Source organism: Dermacentor albipictus, chromosome 1, assembly GCF_038994185.2.
Source record: "Dermacentor albipictus isolate Rhodes 1998 colony chromosome 1, USDA_Dalb.pri_finalv2, whole genome shotgun sequence".
Classification (NCBI taxonomy): domain Eukaryota; kingdom Metazoa; phylum Arthropoda; class Arachnida; order Ixodida; family Ixodidae; genus Dermacentor; species Dermacentor albipictus.
The window spans coordinates 20,124,340-20,146,897 of record NC_091821.1 but is presented as its reverse complement, the minus strand read 5'-3'; positions in this window follow the sequence as shown (position 1 = coordinate 20,146,897).

Sequence of the window (22,558 nt, the reverse complement as noted above, 5' to 3'; positions counted from 1 at the left end):
AGTGATTCGTGCGAAATCCTCGTGTTTGGCGCGGTTTCTGTAGTGCTAATAAAAGCTTGCAAGAATACGGAGTACAGGCTCATCTGTCGCGGAATACAGCTGTGTAGGGCGCCAAGACACACCTTTTATCACTGAGCACGCGTGTGAGGCAGTAGGTACTGCTGGCTCATATGCTGCATTTGCTTGCTCAAGCGTTCTTTTTTTTTTCACTTTGCCAATTTAAGAAAGTGTTTAGAGCACTTGGATGAATGAAATGCTTTTTCCTTTTTTTGCATAATTAAAGCCACGAAAAATGAGGCATCAAACATGCATATCAGAAATTTATTACTTGCGGCTTGTAAACTTTCCAAACAAAATATAACCTCAAATGATGTGCTCAGCGATGAATGAATTAAGTTCTCACTGTGTGTAAAAAGGTTGTGCATAAGTGGTTAACTTGATGCAGCAAGGAATTCAAGGTTAAGCAGGGAGTGTACAACTTTTATTTTTATTTTTTATTTATTATACCCTCAGGGCCAAAGGCATTACAGAGGGAAGTGGGTAATATAGGTTGCAAAGACAATAACTACAATACAGTGAATTTTGTTAGAACATAATTTCAATATTCTCCAAAACAAACAAAGGTTGTTAGTGCATCACGAAATTGTTGATTATCATTAATGGCTGCAATATCGGGAGGGAGGCGGTTCCATTCGAGAGATGTCTGGGGAAGGTACGACTGAAAACAAGCTTTAGTTTTGCACTTTAGGATGCCAGCCTTGTGCAGATGATCAGTGCGATGGGAGATGTATTCCGGTGGTGAAATAAAATCGTCATGTAGCGTGACGTGATGATACACCTTGTGGAATAGAGTGAGGCGACTGTTTTTCCGACGAGATTTTAAAGATGGGAGCGAAAGGTTAGTTTTCCTGGCTGTGATACTTGCGGTATGGTTCTGATTTGAAAAAATGAAGCGAACGAAGTTATTTTGTATAAGTTCTAGAGAAGATATAAGATTTTCATGCCCAGCGTCCCATATAGATGACGCGTATTCAAGTTTAGGTCGTATTAGTGATTTATAAAGTAGGAGTTTTAAGGAAGAAGGAGCAGCAGAGAAATTGCAACCTAAATACCCTAACATGCGATTAGCGTTATTGGTAACGTATTCAGTATGGGCATTCCATGTTAAGTTTCGTGATATATGTACGCCTAGATATTTATATGATGCGACGGAATCAAGAGCAATGCCATCAAGACAATAAGAAGAAGGGGGAGTGTTAGAGTAGCGAGAAACACGCATGAACTTACATTTGTTAATATTTAATTCGATTTTCCAAGTTTTACACCAGTTAGAGACAAAATTAAGATCAGTCTGGAGAATATTAATGTCGTTGAGGCTACGTATTTCACGGAAAATTACACAGTCGTCAGCAAAAAGGTGGCTGGCAGAAGATAGGGTGGACGGAAGGTCATTAATATAAATTAAATATAGAAGGGGTCCGAGGACGGATCCTTGTGGTAAACCAGATAGCATGTTAGTAAGCGGCGAGGTTGTGCCATTACTGAAAACAAACTGCCAGCGGTTGAGAAGGAAAGATTGAGTCCATCTAAAGACATGTGGATCAAGATTAAGATGACTTAATTTATAAAGCAACAATTGATGGCATACTTTGTCAAAAGCTTTTGTGAAATCTAAAAAGATACAATCGGCGCAAGATGACTGGTCAATAATGCAATGCAATTTATCAGTGAATGAGAGTAACTGCGTTTTACAGGAGTATGTTTGACGGAAACCATGTTGCGCAGAAGAAAAAAAAACAGTTATCATCAAGAAAGGTGGCGATGTGTTTAAAAATTATATGATCTAGTAATTAGCAGCATGTGCTAGTGAGTGAAATGGGACGATAATTTTGAGGCAAGTGCTTATTACCGGATTTGTGAAGTGGGACCACTTTCCCGATTTTCCAGTCGTTAGGGAGGCTTGATAAATCGAGCAACTGCTGGAACAGTTTTGTTAGTATAACTGAACTGTAAGCGCAAGTACCTTTTAGGAATTTACAACTAATTTCACCACAACCCGGAGGTGAATCGTGCTTCAAAGACTCGAATAATTTAGCAATGCCAGGAGCATCAATAGTTATTGGTGACATAATGGAAAATCTGTGATGCGGCATATCTGGAAGATCAACTGTCGGGCTTGAGGAAAAGCTTTCAGTGAATGTTCTATTCAGTGTGGTAGCACAAAGGTTATGTGGGATTATGTTGCCGGAGGTATCTTGCAATGTAATTAAAGGGTCGTGTGCAGGGTGTATAATGCGCCAGAACTTTTTAACATTTGTTTTCAAAATAGATGGTAAAGTAGAAGACAAGAAATTGTTTTTTGCCAGATTCAGGGTTCTTACGTATGTGTCGGAAGCAGTCTTGTAAGTCGACTATCGCTCAATAGAAGGTGAAAGTTTGGCAAGACGGAACAAATGTTTCTTTTTGTTAGATAGTCGCTTGATGTATGAATTGTACCAGGGTGCTTGAGGGTTAGAGGTGACGATGCGCTTAGGAATATATTTGTCTGATAGTTGGTGTACCTTCATATTGAACAGTAGCCAATTTTCCTTGACAGAGCGGGTATCGAAATTAAACAGAAAATGGTCAATAAATGTAGATAGTTCATTATTAATAGCGGCAAAGTTAGCCCGTTTGTAATCTAGGATGGTTTTCATTATTTTATTTGTTTTAGGACGTGGCGTATTAATGACGAAATTGAGCAGAAGATGATCACTGATACCTGGCAGATATGTTAGATCTGTAGCTAACTCTGGATTTGTGGTTAGGATTAAATCTAGAGTATTTTTTTTAAATTATGACTGGCATAAAAGCAATATGTATGCATAGCGGTGACCTTATGCAGCTATTTACTAGTGAGATATGTTTCCAAGGGGAATATTTATTTGAAAGCGAATAATTTATATTGCTGTTGGAGAGAAACCAAACAACTGCATTCTTTCTTGCCAGTCTGGGTGGCCAATCTGTTGCCACCTTACTACTTAGACACACCTAATTTAACATTTCAACAATGTACAAAACATTATCAAAGTGCACAAAATTAAGCAGTACCATCGCCATGGTACCCACGGCAGCAAACAATGATGATCGAATTTAGACTGTGTGATACTGTCAGCATCATACACGCGTGTTCTATTTTGATTGCTCTACACATAAAAGATAAGCTCACAGGATGCACATGATACATGAACTATTCTAAGCTCTACTCAGGTTATTTGACTTAGTTGGGCATGGGCTGCATATTGTTTATGTATTTGTGCAGTGACAACCTAGCTAGCTGATGCACAGCGCCATATTTTAGCAAAACAAAAAATACATAGCATAGCATAAACAGCTGGCCAGTACCTGTATTTCATTTGAAAGCAAACTGAGATTACCAAATGACTTGACTTAGTAGTGAGTTCAGTGACCTCTTGTGGTGTGAAAAGGTTGATGCAGTTAGTGGTCTTGTGTTTGGCTTTCTTCATTAGTAGCTGCTTTAACATGCACATCACAATGAAATGAAGGCTCATATGGCAGGGGACAGGGCCGCACAAAAAAATAAGGAAAACCTCATTGCCACGTTTTTTTATTTACATAATAAACCAGCAAATAGTTTCTTACGTTCAGTTTTGTGAATAATGCACAAGGTGTTCTGTATAAAACTGAACAATTCTTGTGCTCCATTATTTATTCACTATTCGTGTTGCCAAATAAATGATACTCCCAATAGCACTGTGAAAGCACAGAAATTTGCAATCAAGAGGCCGTAGTAGATCAGCCTCTGTGCCAAATGTAAAATTGTTCCCGAAGAAAACACGCATACTGCTGAATTGGGTATGCATTCTCGTCTATATTCAAATCCACAAATCACAAGTAATCTTTCATTCCTTCCCGCATTGCTCACCATTGTACAGACTGTTTCAGCATTGTGTATGTGCAGTAATATATAACTTGGTAAATCAAAGCTGTCGTTATTCAGTACACTGAAAGAAACTTTGGGTGTGGGTTAGATAACATAATGCTCCTACATATGGCTCAGCATAGTATTAACCGTTGCTTTGTTTACTAGTCGTTCACTGTTACGCCTGGACTATACAGTGTCACTGGACAATGCTGTATTCCTGCAGGCACGCTAGAACGGTTTGGCTATGCAGAGACCAACCTTTACATCACACTTAAATTAAGGTGTCGTAAATTACCTGTCACAATGTGGTTATAAGCATAACTGCCAAGCATTCAAAAGAGCATTTGAAATGTAAGCGTGGATGCTCAGCTTTGCAGGTGAGATATTTTACATTTGTAGTGCAAGGACACATCGATGGAAAGGAAGAATACCACACACATCCTCGTATTGTGACCTCGCAGTCACAATGCAAGTAGTTTTCTGTGGTTTTCAGCTATAAACTTGTCAAGGAATCTGTAAATTCAAAACTGTATTAAGTAAACTGAGACACCATTAAAAGCAACATAACACTAAGGTGTACATATTCTTTTGTTACATCAGCCTGTTGTGGTACAGGTCAAATATGTATATGTGCTATTTGTAGCTGAAAACAGCATGCATTTTACATTTAGAGCTCAGAATGTTCAATGGGAAAGATTTTTAATGCGTCGGACATACACATGGTACCTTGTCCAATGCTTTGCACACAGATAGCTATTTCTGGCACAACTTGTGTACCACATTCATAGTGGACTACTACATACAAAATTCGTTTTGCACCTCTTCTTTGATAATTTACCCTCCGACACTGAAGCACACAGTGGAATTTTTCTTTATGCCAATATTCAAAAGGCAAACAAGTTTTTGACATCATAGGTGTCAATCTTCCACACAGGGTACTTATTGCATGTTTTGAATGTGTATTCATTGCTGGTGTTATATCTTGTAAGGTGAAACTAGTTTGTTCAATGTAGTTTTACCTCTATATTTTTGAACTTACCCATAAGTTCTCTGCCCTACTTGTATATACCTCCTTCAGTACTGGTATCTGTGCCTTAGCACAGTAAATGTTGTGAAAGCTGTTAATTCATAAAGTAGGAAGCCTATCCAATGTAAACAAGAAACATCCAGGCGTGGTAATCACGACAAATCAGCTGAGATGGTGGCACTATTCTGCTTGTTCTCACTTGTGACAGTCCAAGTGTTCCCACTTGTGCTGCCGATATGCTCGCGAAGGTTTGGGTCATTCACACTTCAAGGGATGAGCAACTGTTGCATATGTGCAACATCTTTCTCTGCCTATATCAATGACTTCACTACATGTAGTAGGTTCAGCTGTGTGATTATTGGCATAGCTGAAGCGACGTATCACACATAGTTTCAGCAAACTACCTGATTGGCGAAAAGCGAAAAGCATGCAAGAATTGCTCTTTGAGCTATTGGTTCAGTGGTGGCTTTCCACTAAACTGACTGTTGAAGAGGCAGATTTCACTTCATCGAAAGGCCCAAGTGAAAATGAGCCTAGAACTCGTGACGCAAAATACACTCACCTTGCATGACTGAAGAACAACACGTGACAGAACGATGAGCAGTGAAATTCATCTCACTAGTACACAAAGAAGTGCAGCTGCATTCAGTATATCACTGCTGGTATACCAAACACAAACCTCTATATGAATTAATGTTTGGCTAGCATAATCAACAAGATCCCTCTAATAAGCGATGGCAAAAGGTAAATTTAAAGCTGCTGCCTCGAGTACCGCATTAGTCTAAAATATGCAGTCTCACATGCAGCGGATACAGTCCATAAGTTGGTTTACATACACGCATGAAATGTTGTAAGTGCACCATGTGATAAAATTTAAAGAAGATCAGCTGAATATCACATACACCATCTTTGATGGGGTATAGTTGGTGCAACATGCCTTGATATTACAAGTTGCACTGTTTTATTCGCACACACATGCACGTAAATGCAAGAAACACAAACATTTGTGTTTACGTGTTACTGTGTACATCAAATGAACAGCACAACTTGTACAACAAAACATAAAGACAAATAATTTTTTTATACCCGTCTAATTCCTATTAGCTACGCAGTGATCTTTTTATGTCACATGGAGCAACTCAACTCTGTGCATAAGTTAATCTGATGTTGCTAATCTAAGCTATAGACGTGGGTGTCATTTCCAGAATATGATAAAATAAAGAAGTGACCATGTGTATGGGCCTAAAATTGATGGCTTGACAATATCTTCTCTGGCTGGGTAGTAAATTTGTGTCAGAAAAGATAAATGCAGTACACTGACAAAACAGTGCGGCTAACATAATATAGGGAGCAGACACTCTGCCAGCAGAGTCACTTGAAAATTGGCTGGCTTCGATTGCGTAACTAATGTTGACATAATTCTGAAAATTTGTGTTCAGGATATACTCATGACAGCCAATAGGCACTTTTTACATTGTGATAGCAGCTGACTTCTCGCAATGCACTGTGTCCCCGAATGTGCTAAAGAATGACAAGAGGCGAGGCGCCTCTTTCTATAGTCTGGTAGAGCAGCTGAAAATGGTTCATTTAATGAGTGGAACCGCGGCCCGTGCAAGATAAAGATCAGTGAGATAGCCACTTATAGTGTCCAACATCCTACACTCACGAGTTATAGGTAGCAGAAAGCTTAATATAGATGAAAGTGCACCGGAAAGACATTTAAGGGACATACTTTGCAGGCCCAAGTCAGTTTAATTCACATTTGCTAATGACTGTCAGCAGAATGAAAATGAGCCCAGAAAGTAAAGCACTTTTTTGTTATTGATATGACATATGGAGATATTGGCGCACAATGTAAGGTACCGGCTACTCCATATCTCTTGAGTGGTTCTATCATACAACATACAGGGTTGAAGATTACATACCAAATTATCCTTTCACACAAGCACCAGGATTTGTCATGCAACGTTTTCCCAGGAAGACTGTGACGTCAGAAACACATGCTACATACAATATACAAGGTAAATGTCTCCACAGTTATGTGGATAAAAGTCTTAAACATAAAAACGATACTATCGCCTAATAACAGAGCGTCTAGCGTGCGGGTGATACATACATCGTGTAAATGCATTATCACATATAGTCACAACAGTACAGTCAACATAACATAATTTACAAACACATGCATATATACAGCAACATTAAAAATGAAGGGAACATTAAAAGCGTTAATACCGTCCTAAAATGCCGCTGTCTTCAAGAAAAGTCTTTAGAGCTTTCAAAGCGCTCTGCAAGGATGTTGTTGGCCAAGGACCCAAAAGTTTCCTTAAACTGAAAGGCCTGCTGTCTAATTTAGTTAGGGTTTGTATAATGTCTGCTCCTGGCGCGGCAGTTGTCTCTGTTCAAGATAAGAGACTTTGAGCATACCGGAATCTTGGAAGAACGCTAACATAATGCTAATCCACAAGAAAGGGGACGCCAAAGATTTGAAAAATTATAGACCGATCAGCTTTCTGTCCGTTGCCTACAAAGTATTTGCTAAGGTAATCGCAAATAGAATCAGGAACACCTTAGACTTCTGTCAACCAAAGGGACAGGCAGGATTCCGTAAAGGCTACTCAACAATACATATTCACACTATCAATCAGCTGATAGAGAAATGTACGGAATATAACTGACCCTTATATATAGCTGTCATTGATTATGAGAAAGTGTTTGATTCAGTCGGAACCTTAGCAGTCATGGAGGCATTACGGAATCAGGGTGTAGACGACCCACATGCAAAAATACTGAAAGCTATCTATTGCGGCTCCACAGCCTCCGTAGTCCTCCATAAAGAGAGCAACTGAATCCCAATAAAAAAAGGCGTCATGCAAGGAGATACAATCTCTCCAATGCTATTCGCAGCGTGTTTACAGGAGGTATTCGGAGACCTGGATTGAGAAGAATTGGGGATAAGAGTTAATGGAGAATACCTTAGCAACTTGTGATTTACTGATGATACTGCCTTGCTTAGTAACTCAGAGGACCAATTGCAATGCATGCTCACTGACCTGGATAGGCAAAGCAGAAGGGTGGGTCTAAAAATTTATCTGCAGAAAACTAAAGTAATGTTTAACAGTCTCGGAAGAGAACAGAAGTTTACGATAGGTAGCGAGGCACTGGAAGTGGTAAGGGAGTACATCTACTTAGGTCAGGTGGTGACTGCGGATCTGGATCACGAGACTGAAATATTCAGAAGAATAAGAATGGGCTGGGGTGGGTTTGGCAGGCATTCTCAGATCATGAACAGCAGGTTGCCATTATCCCTCAAGAGAAAAGTGTATAACAGCTTTGTCTTACCACTACTCACATACGGGGCAGAAACCTGGAGGCTTACGAAAAGGGTTCTACTTAAACTGAAGATGACGCAATGAGCTATGGAAAGAAGAATAATGGGTGTAATGTTAAGGGATATGAAAAGAGCAGATGCGAGTTAATGACGTCTTAGTTGAAATCAAGAAAAAGGAATGGGTATGGGCGGGACATGTAATGAGGAGGGAAGATAACCGATGGTCATTAAGGGTTACGGACTGGATTCTAAGGGAAGGGAAGTGTAGCAGGGGGCGGCAGAAAGTTAGGTGGGCGAATGACATCAAGAAGTTGGCCGGGACAACATGGCCGCAATTAGTACATGACCGGGATGGTTGCAATGAGAAGTATGGGTGAGGCCTTTGCCCTGCATTGGGCGTAACCAGGCTGCTGCTGCTGATGATGATAAGAAGACTAGACTCGGATAAAACTCCTCTCCCTTCTCCCCTCTAGCCCAGTTGTCGCACCAGGATTCTTGCGTAATGTGCGTAGGGGGCGCTGCTTACAGGTTGGCTTTTCTTGGTGATGCTACAGGGTTGATTTAAGTCGATTTTTTGGTGTGTTGCGATGTGGGCAATCTAGAAGGAGGTGATATATATCTTCGACTACAAATCCACAATCACATTCGGGGGTTTCCGCACGGCCAATTCTGTGTAGGAAATGCTTAGTGCCGGCAGTGCCTAGCCTTAATCGATGAATAAGGGTTTCCATAGTTCTGTCTAATGACAATGAAAATTTGAATTCAATAAATTGATCAATATGGTATAAGTCCGAGCTCTCAGAATTCTGGTCAAACCAAGTGTTTCTACATATTTTGAAAGATGTCCTTATAATGCAGCGTAATTCATTCTTTGATGTTTGGAATGGAACAGTATCATCTTTGAGGCGTGCTTGTCGTTCTGCTTCATCAGCTGCTGTGTTGTCAGGAATGTTGCTATGTCCTGGTATCCACTGGAATGCTATTGCATGCTTCGCTTCACTTGCCTTTGTGAGGTGTTTAAGTGTTTCGTACATTATACTGTCACTGAATATTTTCGCTTTTGTGCTGCAGAGTGATGTTAGAGCTGCATGTGAATCCCTGAAAATTACCGATTTTTGCGCTCTCTTACCAACAATATAAATTTTATCGCACATAGGATTGCGAACATTTCAGCCATTGTGGACAAAGTCGGACAAGATAACTTAATTGATTCTTGTTTGCTGAGGTGCAGTATAATGAATGATGAAGTAGGAGGTTGCTGCACTGAAGCCATGTGTATAGACGTGTGTGTATCCTGAATACCGCATATATATCTGGTAAAGTGCTAGATGTTGAGCCGCTTGAACGGACATGTCTTTTTTTTTTGAATATCCCGTCTACTGACAATTCGATTTTTGGAAGTGTAAGCAGCCATGGAGGATATTCAACATCTGAGTTCCAAAATTCATTTCTTGGCAATTAGTGAAGATTTTTTCATATTTCTATATGGACATAACTTCTATCTCGTTTCATTATGTCTAGAGCCAATGGGTGGCTTTTATGCTGTGTTTGAAGACGAAAATAATGTTGGCATGTTTCTGTAGTTTGCATAACTAGCACTTATCAGGCACATAATGTTGTTACTTGTGCTATTATTTGCTTTAAACTAGGCTGATTCCAAATCAGGTGACACGAGCCAGATAATCAAATAGGGTGGATATACAAAGTAACAGCAAACTTTCGCTTACCCAATTCTGCCTGCATCAGTAACATGACCATAGCTAGCCAGTGAGGACGAACTGTAGGCAAAGTTTCATTCCCGCATTTCTGCTGGCTGCTAGCTGAATATCATATATCACCGTGCCTGTGACACTTACTTACTTGTTACTACTTGTTTTACGTGTTCATTTTTACATTCATATTGCCTTTTGTCAGCAAATGTGGAATTTGTAGTTAATAAGGAAGTATATACCCAGTTCTTACCTATAACGTATTCATCTACCATGCCACTGGTGTCATCACAAACAGACTCTGTGCTTAGTCACCAGCCAAAAACAAGCAGTTAGGATTTTTGTGTATATTTGAGCCACTTGCATCCCAAAATATAAAGCAATTTACTTCGTAAAATCTAGAAATTCTTGCTATTCACACCGATATCCACGTGATAAAAAAGGCTGCCCAAAAGTTTCATTCATTGCATTAGTGCTGTCCGGCGTGTCCACATTTCAGGGCAAGGCTGTATGTCTTGACGCACATTACTATTATGATGTTCCCTAAACTCCCCCACAATAGAACCACCTTCAAAAGTGCACTAACAACTTCTGGAACAAACGACACATGCACGAAGCAGAAAAGGCCGGTGTGATAGGGCTTATCTGTAAGGGTACGAAATATGAAAACGCGATCGGCAACATTTCTGCACAGTTAATTTCTGACACATGCGCATCGCGTAGAACGAGCACTTCTACAACCAGCAACACTGCGACACATTGCACATATATGTCACGGTTTGTAGCTTGCGAACACATTCCGTAACAGCAAGAACACAACTCGAACATCGCGGTCACCTCGGCGCATCGCAGCCGGCGAAACGGCTCACACGCTGAATGGCAGGGTTAACGAGGCAATAAAAGCTTATCGCTACTGATCGTATTATTACTTCTGAAAGTTGCGAAGGGCTGGCGTTCACCACTTCGCGGCAATGAACCGCATAAACAGAACAGATATCATTTGTGTTCGCTGGGTGCGCCAATCGTACACTACTTATTTCGCCACGCACTGAACATGTGTCCTGCTCAGAATGCACGTGTATGTGATAGACTTCTCGTTTGCGACGGGCACGCAAAGCGTGGAAAAAAAAATAGCTTTGGGCTTAGCTTGGTTAAGCCTGAAAGATTGCGAAAGCAACACCCTTGGCTCCGCCTTGGTTCGGCTGATGGTGAGGACATGGTTGCCCTTTGTTAAACTTATGGCTATACATCATCCGACATAGCGCAAGGCAGCGCCCCGACCAGTGCGAGGAGCCGAGCTGTAGCCCCAATTATATTCCTAGCGTGACGTCACACCAGCGAGCGCCCTCTCTCGGTAGCGCCGCAGCAGCGGCGCGTAAGGCTTCGCCTCCACCATCGATGCCGCGAGCTGGGGCCCCGTCTCTCGGTCTGGCGTGACGTCACACGGTCACGTGACGCGCAGCTGTGTGAGGAGGCGCCACGACCCCTGATGGGCCGAAAGTGCGAGCAGTATTGCTTTCGCAATAAAAATGACGAAGCCGACGGGTTCAAATATATTTTCCGACGCTCTCGCAAACACAACACACTTCCCGCGCTCCGTCTGTTTCTGTAGGCGATCGCACGCACTGACGAGGCCTGAAAGGGTGCACGGGCTGCTGCCTTCGGTGACTATCTGCGTGGGTGCTAGATAACTCTAGTAAAAATCATAAGAAGGAGAAAAATGGACCAATTTTGACACGGCTCTAGCTTAGGCCTCGCGTCCCCGCTTCCCTTCGGCTTCGCTTTGAGCAAGCACCATGTTTGCTGTGACGACACCCGACACCGTCCGCCTCGGACCAGCCAATGACAGACGAGCAGCCGCGCGGACGAGGGCGGAACGGACGGGCGGATGACGGCACCGGCTGCCCCTTGTCGCTTGCAAAAGAAACAAATTTTTGCGTAGAAAGGGAGAATAGTGACACAAAATATGACACTCAGTAGAGCACCGGATGAATAAAAACTATACAGTCCTACAGTACATCAATCGCAAAGTTTTGTGCATGAGATCAGTGCACATACGCATGTATAAAGTCAGATATTTTGAACAGCCAAAACACAACAGATGCAATTACACTTCAAGTACAGAAGAGAATTATACATATTGCGTAAAAATTACGATCTCTATATGAATCATTTTTGAACCCAGAACAACATTTATGTCATTTAGCGTATTAGGATCATCTGAAACTTAATATTTTTCCAAAATGTTGGTGTCCTCTAAATACTTTTTCAAAGCAAGAAGTGCTCTCTTCTCAAGGCCCGCAGATGGTCATGGGCCAAGCATCTTTTTGATGGTGAATGGTCTTCTATCTAATAGCAACAAATTTGCTTGCAGTATATACTCTTTGACGTAGTAGTTCTGCGGAAACCCGCAAGGTGGAGAGAAGTAATGCATAAAGAGAAAATTCACAACCCGTTTGGGTTTCCTTTGTAGCAATTGCTACGAACGGGTGGATGTCTCATTTTCTCTTTATGCAGTATATACTCTTCTTTGTGCATCGTATTTCGTGCACTCGAGGAGGTGATGATGCAACTCTTCGTCTGGGTGGCCACAAGAACACTGCGGGCTAGAGACACATTTTATCCTGTACAAGAAGTATCTCGTAAATGCAGTACCAAGACGCAGGCGGCGCACCAACGTTTCAAATTTTCTGTTGTCTCTTAGAATTTCCGGCATTGATAGGTTTATGCATGGGTCTATAAAGTATAACTCCGAGTTCTTAGACTGCGATCAAACCAGGTAGTTTTGCTGAGACGGCAGGAAATCTGTCTCAGAATCAGACGGACTTCACTAGGCAATAGGGGAAGATTGGTTGTCTGCTCGATTCGCAGCTGCGTCCGCTGCACTATTACCAGGAACAGGCAGTGGCGTAGCTAGGTCGTCTGGCACCCGGGGCGCATAGGTCGTCTGTCATCCCCCCCCCCCTCGGGTGTAGCCGGCGGAAAGAGGGGTGTTTTCAGAGGTATATGACCCCCCCCCTCACTGGCCCCTTGCACCCGGGGCCCACGGCCCCCCCTGTTGCTACGCCACTGGGAACAGGTATCCACTGAAATGCAATTACGTGGTTCACTGCGCTAGCTTGCTTTTGTAAGTTCTTTGGGTGTCTCATACAATAGCAAAGTGCTGAAATAATTTTTTCTTATTTCTCTGTAGTAATGTGAGAGCGGCTTGCGAGTCGCTAAAAGTAACGAATTTTGGCGAATGCTTTTCTGGTGTTATGAAACGCAAAGCACACAGGATTGGAAACAGTTCCGCCACGGTGGAAGATGTCTCTATGGATATTTTAGATGTTTGCTCTAGCGCGAAATGTGGAATGACGAATGCTGAAATTCGACTTCACCCTGCCATCTGATAGCCGCCTGGTTAACTCACATGGTAGAGCGGCTGCCCCGGAAAGGCGGTGGTCCCGGACCAGGACGAATTTTTCTTCAACTGCGAGGTTTTTCTTTCGAGGAACCCGCATGGGTTTCCTTTGTAGCAGTTGCTACGATTGGGTGGATGGCTCATTTTCGCTTAATTAAGACAGTAAATGTCTTGCAGATGAGACAGAAGTAACGCTGACAGAGAAACTTCCATCTCTATTCACGCGGAATGACTGTACCTTTTCCTCTGCAGCGGAATTTCTGAGGCAGCGCGGTTTGAATTCACTTGCCAGAAGTTGCAGCTGCCTTCCTGTGAGGGTAGAAAAACAACTGGAATTCCCTCAGGCCGCAATTCTTATACATTAGCAAGGAGAACCGCATTTTATCGAAGTCTACGTCTTCATCTTAGCTCATAGATAGATGTCCTGCCGTCATCAACCCGTGGTTTCTTGGCTTCACTTTCGCTTGTCCCAGCCATATTCACTGAATGTGCGCTGGAAGGTAGCGCAGCGTTGAAAACCAGTGTCGCCGGCTTGATGACATTAGGCGCGTGTTGTGGAACTTCCGAATACAGCGCCGATTCTGCGGCACTCATGCCCCTAGGAACGCGCTGTTGGACATATCGCTCGTGCCGGTGTTCTTTGCTGCCTACCGCCAAGGGAGGCGTAGATGCGCTGCAGAGCGAAGCAAAACCACGCGATATTCAGCGTGATCTTTGGAACATAGGTATCCCACGGGATATCTGTTCTCTCTGAAAAACATCAAAGTCTCAATGCACCACCGATTCTTCGAACAAAACAGAAAATAATATTTCACCGAAGAAGCAGCGGCCGCACGGTGAGACTTCTTCCTCCGATACTGCCTTTGGCATCGTTGGTTGTTGGCGTCTTACGAAATGATTAATAAAAATCGGGGCCCTCGGTTTCCTTTCTTCCCGTTCACACACACACACACACACACACACACACACACACACACACACACACACACACACACACACACACACACACACACATATATATATATATATATATATATATATATATATATATATATATGTGTGTGTGTGTGTGTGTGTGACGGGAGCAAAAGGTTGCCGACGCAGATGGTCGCCCGAACAATAGACGGCTGGATCAACCGTACCCTACATCATAACAACATCGAAGAGAGCCATCAACATCCCGAAATACTCGGGACCACCCGAGGACGTCTCCTTTGACAAGTCCCCTTTCACTTCGAGGTGAAGACTGCGCGCCCTCTGCATGGACGGAGCGAGACAAGCTGTCTATTTGACACTGACGCATCTTGGGAGACCATCCCTCAAATCATGACACAACGCCTTACAAGCACCATCGCGGATCCTTCCCGCCAGTTCATTCATTGTCGGCTAAAACCGAGCCAGATCCTGGAGTATTACTACGATGAAAACATGTGGCTGGGGCGCGTCGCCGGCCTAAAGGACACGCTGTTGCGCTCACGCGCAGGCGTCTACCTTCACCAGGCGCCGAAGCCCGGCGATCCCGTCAGCGTGATGCCGTCGCGCATGGTTGTTATGGTGAGGAGGATTGTGTTTCCCTCTCCCTTCGTGAAGGCGACGCTATTAAAAAGGCTGTTAAAAAGAAAAGCGGAGCAACCAGCCACGCCAAAGCCACTCTGTATCAACCCGCAGCAGCTATGCCGGATTAAAATAACGTTGTGCGTCGTTCGGCGTCGTGTTCTCGGAACCCTGCTCGGCCAAACGTAACAGCAGGTAGCAGCGGTGGCATCCGAACCCACGCCTCCGAAGAGACCGCAAGAGCATTCTGGAGCTTTCCCATCGGGCAGGCTGGTCCGGTAATCTCGGCATTAACAAAACGAATGTAATGTGCGAATATTACTGGCCCGGCTGCTTTAAAGATGTGGAACAGTTTGTTTGTAGTTGTGACGTTTGTCGGCATACAGGTAGACCGAACGAGAAACGAAAGGCACCCATGGCCACCGTACCCATTATTACGGAGTCGTGGTAAACGTCGTCGGGCCTTTGCCTGTAACAAAGTCATGGTTTAAATATCTCTAGACCATGGTGTGCCCCGCAAACATATTTCTTGAGGCGGTGCCATTGCGTGCCCAGACGTCTAAAAATAAAGTTGATGCACTCCTCTATATTTTTTCCCGCGTTGGTTCTCCGAGGCAAATCCAGTCGGATGTTGGCAGCGTCTTTACGAGCGAGTTGACCACCTTAACAAGTGTGGCGTCAAGATACACCATAGCTCTGTTCACCATCCACAAAGCAACAGAGTAGAAAAGGTTCATTCAGTAATGAAGCCCGTATTACGGGCCTTGTGTTAGGAACAGAAAAAGGAATGGGACACTGCGTGGCAAACTATGCTTTTTTCCTTACGTTCTGAGTCCCATGAGTCTACAGGTTTCAGTACAGCAGAGGTCGTGTATGGGAGGGCATTGCGCTTGCCGCTTAAGCTATTTCGTGAGAAGTGGGAAGATAAGGAAAGCGATCGAACGGGGGTCGAGTAGGTTTACAACCTGCTGCAGCGCTTGTACGATACGTAGATTCTTGTGGAGGCTAACACGCCCGCAGCACAGGTAAAAGCGAAAAAGCGCTATGGTAGAAACAGCAGCGTACGCCGATTCCATGAAGGGCAAAAAGTGCGTATGCTACGCACTTCGAAAGCGAACAAGTTGGAAGTACACTGGGAAGGCCGCCATCCGGACAGGATCCCCATTGGAACATGAACCTTGCAACGTTTAACGCTAGAACGTTATCTAGTGAGGCGAGTCTAGCAGTGCTATTGGAGGAATTAGAGGGCAGTAAATGGGATATAATAGGGCTCAGTGAAGTTAGGAGGCCAAAAGAAGCATATACAGTGCTAAAAAGCGGGCACGTCCTGTGTTACAGAGGCTTAGCGGAGAGACGAGAACTAGGAGTCGGATTCCTCATTATTAAGAATATAGCTGGTAACATAGAGGAATTCTATAGCATTAACGAGAGGGTGGCAGGTATTGTTTTCAAACTTAATAAGAGGTACAAAATGAAGGTTATACAGGTCTACGCCCCTAGATCCAGTCATGATGACCAGGAGGTCGAAAGCTTCTATGAAGACGTGGAATCGGCGATGGGTAGAGTGAAAACAAAATACACGATCCTGATGGGCGACTTCAATGCCAAGGTAGGCAAGAAGCAGGCTGGAGACAAGGCAGTAGGGGAATATGGCATAGGGTCAAGGAATAGCGGGGGCGAGTTATTAGTAGAGTTTGCAGCACAGAATAATATGCGGATAATGAATACCTTCTTCCACAAGCGGGTTAGCCGAAAGTGGATGTGGTGGAGCCCAAATGGCGAGACTAGATATGAAATAGACTTCATACTCTGTGCTAACCCTGGCATCATACTAGATGTGGACGTGCTCAGCAAGGTGCGCTGCAGTGACCATAGGATGGTAAGGACTCGAATTAGCCTAGACCTGAGGAGGGAACGGAAGAAACTGGTACATAAGAAGCCGATCAATGAGTTAGCGGTAAAAGGCAAAATAGAGGAATTTCAGATCAAGCTACAGAAATGGTATTCGGCTTTAACTCAGGAAGAGGACCTTAGTGTTGAAGCAATGAACGACAGTCTTGTGGGAATCATTAAGGAGTGTGCAATGGAAGTCGGTGGTAACCTCGTTAGACAGGATACCAGTAAGCTATCGCAGGAGACGAAAGATTTGATCAAAAAATGGCTGTGGCTTAGCTAAGGTTAAGCCCAGGATGCGAAGCATACTAGCCTTTATTTTAGTTGTTGAACCACTGTTTAGCCTAGTGAGCTGCTGTTGCTTGGCTATATTTGGTTCGGCTAGACGAAGAAACAACTCATGCGTTACTCTGCTTCGCCTTCAAGAGTGGAACGCGACAGCATTCCCGTCGAACCGCCAAGGGGTGTAAGACAATGCGCTACGGCGCAGCGACTACGCGCCCCGCATTGGACGCGGTGAGCGTCGAGCAACGCAGCGTTCGGCGCGGCAACGAAATGTGCGCCTGAGCAAGCGACGCACGCCTGAGCCTTAGAAACAGCTCGTTTCTAAGGCAACACCGCATTCACTAGAGGCGCTTTTGTACCGCTTTGAAGCATCGTACTCGTGGCTCAGTGGTAGCGTCTCCGTCTCACACTCCAGAGACCCTGGTTCGATTCCCACCCAGCCCATCTTGCAAGAGTTGAGCCAAAGCCACCTAGAAAATCAGTCTCTGTAGCACGCCGCAACCTTCGCTTCTCATTCCAACGAGCAGTTCTGTCTCCAGAAGGCATCTCACCTCGTGAGTGTCTAGCAGAGGCAAGCGCAGCTGCTTATACACCGCCGCGACTTATATACAACTCGCGACGCCGCGAGCGACGGCGCGAGTTGGAACCCTGTTTCTCCTCTGTCGTGACGTCACGGTGTCACGTGGTATTGAAGGCGATACCGCCGCGCCTGAGGAGCTGGGTTGAGCTCTCGTAATATGCTTCGCATAAAAACGCCAATGTATGAAAGCCTCAAACCCTACAGCGAGAATAGAACTGGCAGAACTTTCGAAGTTAATCAACAAGCGTAAGAAAGCTGACATAAGGAAATATAATATGGATAGAATTGAACAGGCTCTCAGGAATGGAGGAAGCCTATAAGCAGTGAAGAAGAAACTAGGAATAGGCAAGAATCAGATGTATGCGTTAAGAGACAAAGCCGACAATATCATTACTAATATGGATGAGATCGTTCAACTGGCTGAGGAGTTCTATAGAGATTTAAACAGTACCAGTGGCACCCACGACGATAATAGAAGAGAGAAAAGTCTAGAGGAATTTGAAATCCCACAAGTAACGCCGGAAGAAGTAAAGAAAGCCGTGGGAGCTATGCAAAGGGGGAAGGCAGCTCAGGAGGATCAGGTAACAGCAGATTTGTTGAAGGATGGTGGGCAGATAGTTCCAGAGGAACTGGCCATACTGTATACGCAATGCCTCATGACTTCGAGCGCACCGGAATCTTAGAAAAACGCTAAAATAATCCTAATCCATAAGAAAGGAGACGCCAAAGACATGAAAAATTATAGACCGATGAGCTTACTGTCCGTTGCCTACAAAGTATTTATTAAGGTAATTGCAAATAGAATCAGGAACACCTTTCACTTTAGTCAACCAAAGGACCAGGCAGGATTCCGTAAAGGCTACTCAACAATAGACCATATTCATACTATCAATCACGTGATAGAAAAATGTGCGGAATATAACCAACCCTTATATATAGCTTTCATTTATTACGAGAACGCGTTTGATTCAGTCGAAGCCTCAGCAGTCATGGAGGCATTGCGGAATAAGGGTATAGACGAGCCGTATGTAAAACTACTGAACGATATATATAGCGGCTCCACAGCCACCGTAGTCCTCCATAAAGAAAGCAAAAAATTGGTATAAAGAAAGGCGTCCGGCAGGGAGATACGATCTCTCCAATGCTATTCACAGCGTGTTTACAGGAGGTATTCGGAGACCTGGATTGAGAAGAATTGGGGATAAGAGTTGATGGAGAATACCTTAGTAACTTGCGATTCGCTGATGATATTGCTGTGCTTAGTACCTGAGGGGACCTATTGCAATGCATGCTCACTGACCTGGACAGGCAAAGCAGAAGGGTGGGTCTAAAAATTTATCTGCAGAAAACTAAAGTAATGTTTAACAGTCTCGGAAGAGAACAGCAGTTTACGATAGGTAGCGAGGCACAGGAAGTGGTAAGGGAATATATCTACTTAGGTCAGGTGGTGACTGCGGATCCGGATCATGAGACTGAAATAATCAGAAGAATAAGAATGGGCTGGGGTGCGTTTGGCAGGCATTCTGAGATCATGAACAGCAGGTTGCCATTATCCCTCAACAGCAAAGTATTTAACAGCTGTGTCTTACCAGTACTCACGTACGGAGCAGAGAAACCTGGAGGCTTACGAAAAGGGTTCTGCTTAAATTGAGGACGACGCAACGAGCTATGGAAAGAAGAATGATAGGTGTAACGTTAAGGGGTAAGAAAAGAGCTGATTGGGTGAGGGAACGCGAGCGTCTGATATCTTAGTTGAAATCAAGAAAAAGAAATGGGCATGGGCTGGACATGTAATGAGGAGGGAAGATAACCGATGGTCATTAAGGGTTACGGAGTGGATTCCAACGGAAGGGAAGCGTAGCAGAGGGCGGCAGAAAGTTAGGTGGGCGGATGAGATTAAGAAGTTTGCAGGGACAACATGGCCACAATTAGTACATGACCGGGGTAGTTGGAGAAGTATGGGAGAGGCCTTTGCCCTGCAGTGGGCGTAATCAGGCTGATGATGATGATGATGATGATGATGATGACACTGGAAAGGACCCGGGACTGTAGACAGTACCGGGGCTTTTGTTGTATAAAACAAAAGCCCCGGGACTGAGAAGCTTGTTGTATACAACATGTTTTTGTTGTATACCACAAAAGCTTTCAGACAATAACTACGTTATCATACTGCCGCGTCGTAAGAAGGAAGTGCGTGTCTATCACTGTAACCTCATGAAGCCGTATGTAGAGCGAGTGCAGATCGTGAACTTGATGCTAAATGAACCGAAAGTAGTGATAGCCGAACTTCCAGATATCCCACGTAACCTAATTTGTTTTTCTGTTGATGAGATCCTTGGTTGACAGTCAACAGAGCTTTTCTCAGCGAAAGCCAGCTTCCATATCTGACAGATTTGATAACAGCATTAACACGACTTTCGTTCCATTTGAATAAAGTTACAGCTAATTTTCCCTGGGTATTTCCAGACTATTAAAGTTCCCTGACAACTCCCGGTTTTCCCAGTTGGTAGACACCCTGCACACATAAATCATCACCTGTCTTGTCGGCATTTCCTTTGTTTAACGCTGCGAGCCCAGTATTTCACAGTCGCGAACAGCATGCGCGTTATGAGCATGACATGGCATTCCCGACACGAAAGTAGCGGGCGCGGAGTTTTCAAGAAAGGAAACACAAGCAAGGCAGATACGACGATTATTGTTGTGTGGCAGACATACACCCCAAAGGGTGTACCTTTGTCTAAGAGTGTAGGAAGATCGACGTCTCTGCTCCATATTTATTTCTTTCGGTACCGCTATATATGGGCCAACCGAAGTGCCAAAGTATGCTGCAGCCTCTAGCACCCAAGACGATTTGGTTTAGAGGAGTTTTTGTGTAGTTAATTATATGACTTTCGGTCCTCAATTCCTGAATTGCAATGTTCCCTCTATAATTCCTAATTACAGACATTTAAGGCATCCTATCTTAAGATAGCGCGGACTGAACTGAACAGGGACCCAAGAGCCACATCGCCAGAATGTATGTTTAGCGACGGCCCGCTCTTAGCATGAGAAACCCGCAGGAGCGCACCAGACGTGAAACGTTCCGTCGAGGCGAGTAGTTTAGCGACCACTGGGCGAATGAAATTGTTTAGCCCGAACATTCGTGCAATTACTACTTGGGATGTTGACAAAAGCTGCTGCGCGGACCATTCTGCGGTACGTCACATCTGATACAACGGGTACATGAGCTCGGGCTGCTGGTCCACTCAAGCCGGGGGAAAGAGCGGGATCTTTAGACATATATGACCCCCCCCCCCCCCCCCTTAACTGGCACCTCCTCCCCCGCCAGTTACTACGCCGCTGGCTATATCGGCTGTTTCAATGGCGCGGAAGAACGTAGCTTCCGACCGGCGTCGGGACAAGCGTGGCTCAAGTGACCTATAAAAGGTGGGTTGGCTCACTCCACGCGTTCAGCGAAATGCATGAAAACGCAGTGTCCCAACCCGACTAAATCCGATCCCACTCGTTCGCATCGAGTTCGTGTAAACGAAACGCCGCCGGACGAGTGCATTGGCGGCACTTCGACCTCTGCCATGTGACCGAAACGCAGTACTCCCGCATATTTAGCTATGTCATCCAAGCGTCGATCATGCGCCATTTTAGCGTTCTGTAGCGGCGATAATCGGCGAAACGGGCAGAAGTACGCACAGGCACCCAAAGCACTCTCCAGTGCAAGCGTCTTGTGCTAGGTTGTCCCCTTTCGGGACGACGCACGGTCAGATCATGCAGTGAACTTGCGCGATATGCATAGAAAAGCCGGAGGCTATACACATGATTTCCCATAGCCTAAAAAAAAGAAGGATAAAAAAGCCGCAGTTTCGACAGGAAGGAGAAGCATCTATTGCGATAGCAAATTAGTAGACAGCCACAAGAAGTAAGGATAGTAGTTTTATCGGCCGTATAAACTTGTGAACACTCGCTTAATGATTAAATTAACAAGCACGGTGTCAGCACGCACAGCAAACATGCACGCATATCCCTTTCCATGACCGCGGACACTCGCTGTTAAAAGGCTGGCGCGAGGAAACGCGGCAGCAGCAGTGAGCGAAGTGACCTTCGTGCTGTCTATCGCTTCTACGCAAACTTTGCGGTCAGAACACAGCACACGCAAAGCTACGAGCAGTAGGTCCGCCTATAGACTCTACTACCAAAGCAGATCGGTTTCAAGATTTTATGAGGCAGCTCTTATTGACAAGCTTCACTACAGTTCTTCATCATTCTTCATCTGGCTTCGACTCAATTAGCACTAAGTTCTTAACACATCCGCGTACAGGTATATTAACCTAACCAAAATTTTTCAACAGTCACTCAAAGCAGGCGCTTTGACTCGTCAATGGAAGGTTGGAATGGCGGTTCCTCTCCACAAATCGGGTAATAGAAACTCGGGAACTAAATTCACTTACCACCAGGGGCTGAAAACTGCTGGAACACATTGTTTTAAAAAGCGTGGGTCGACTTTCTTGAAAGTAATACATTTTTTTTTTACCTGGCCAACATGGGCTTAGGAAATCATACACATGTGAGACTCAACTCGGAACTTTCACTGATCAGTTGCATCGAATTCTTTATCGCTCATCATGCGCTGACGGCATTTTTTTTTTAGTCTTTCAAAATCATTCGATAAAGTATGTCCCAAACTTCTAATCCACAAACTAACTCATATGCAGATTGATGCTAATATTTTAAAACCGATCGAATTCTTTCTTGTTAATTGCTCACAATACGCAAATGCTAAAGGCTACAATTCGCCGATGTGCTTGCTCTATTGCCCCCGCGTGCCCCAAGGATCGGTTCTCAATACTTTGTTGTTCT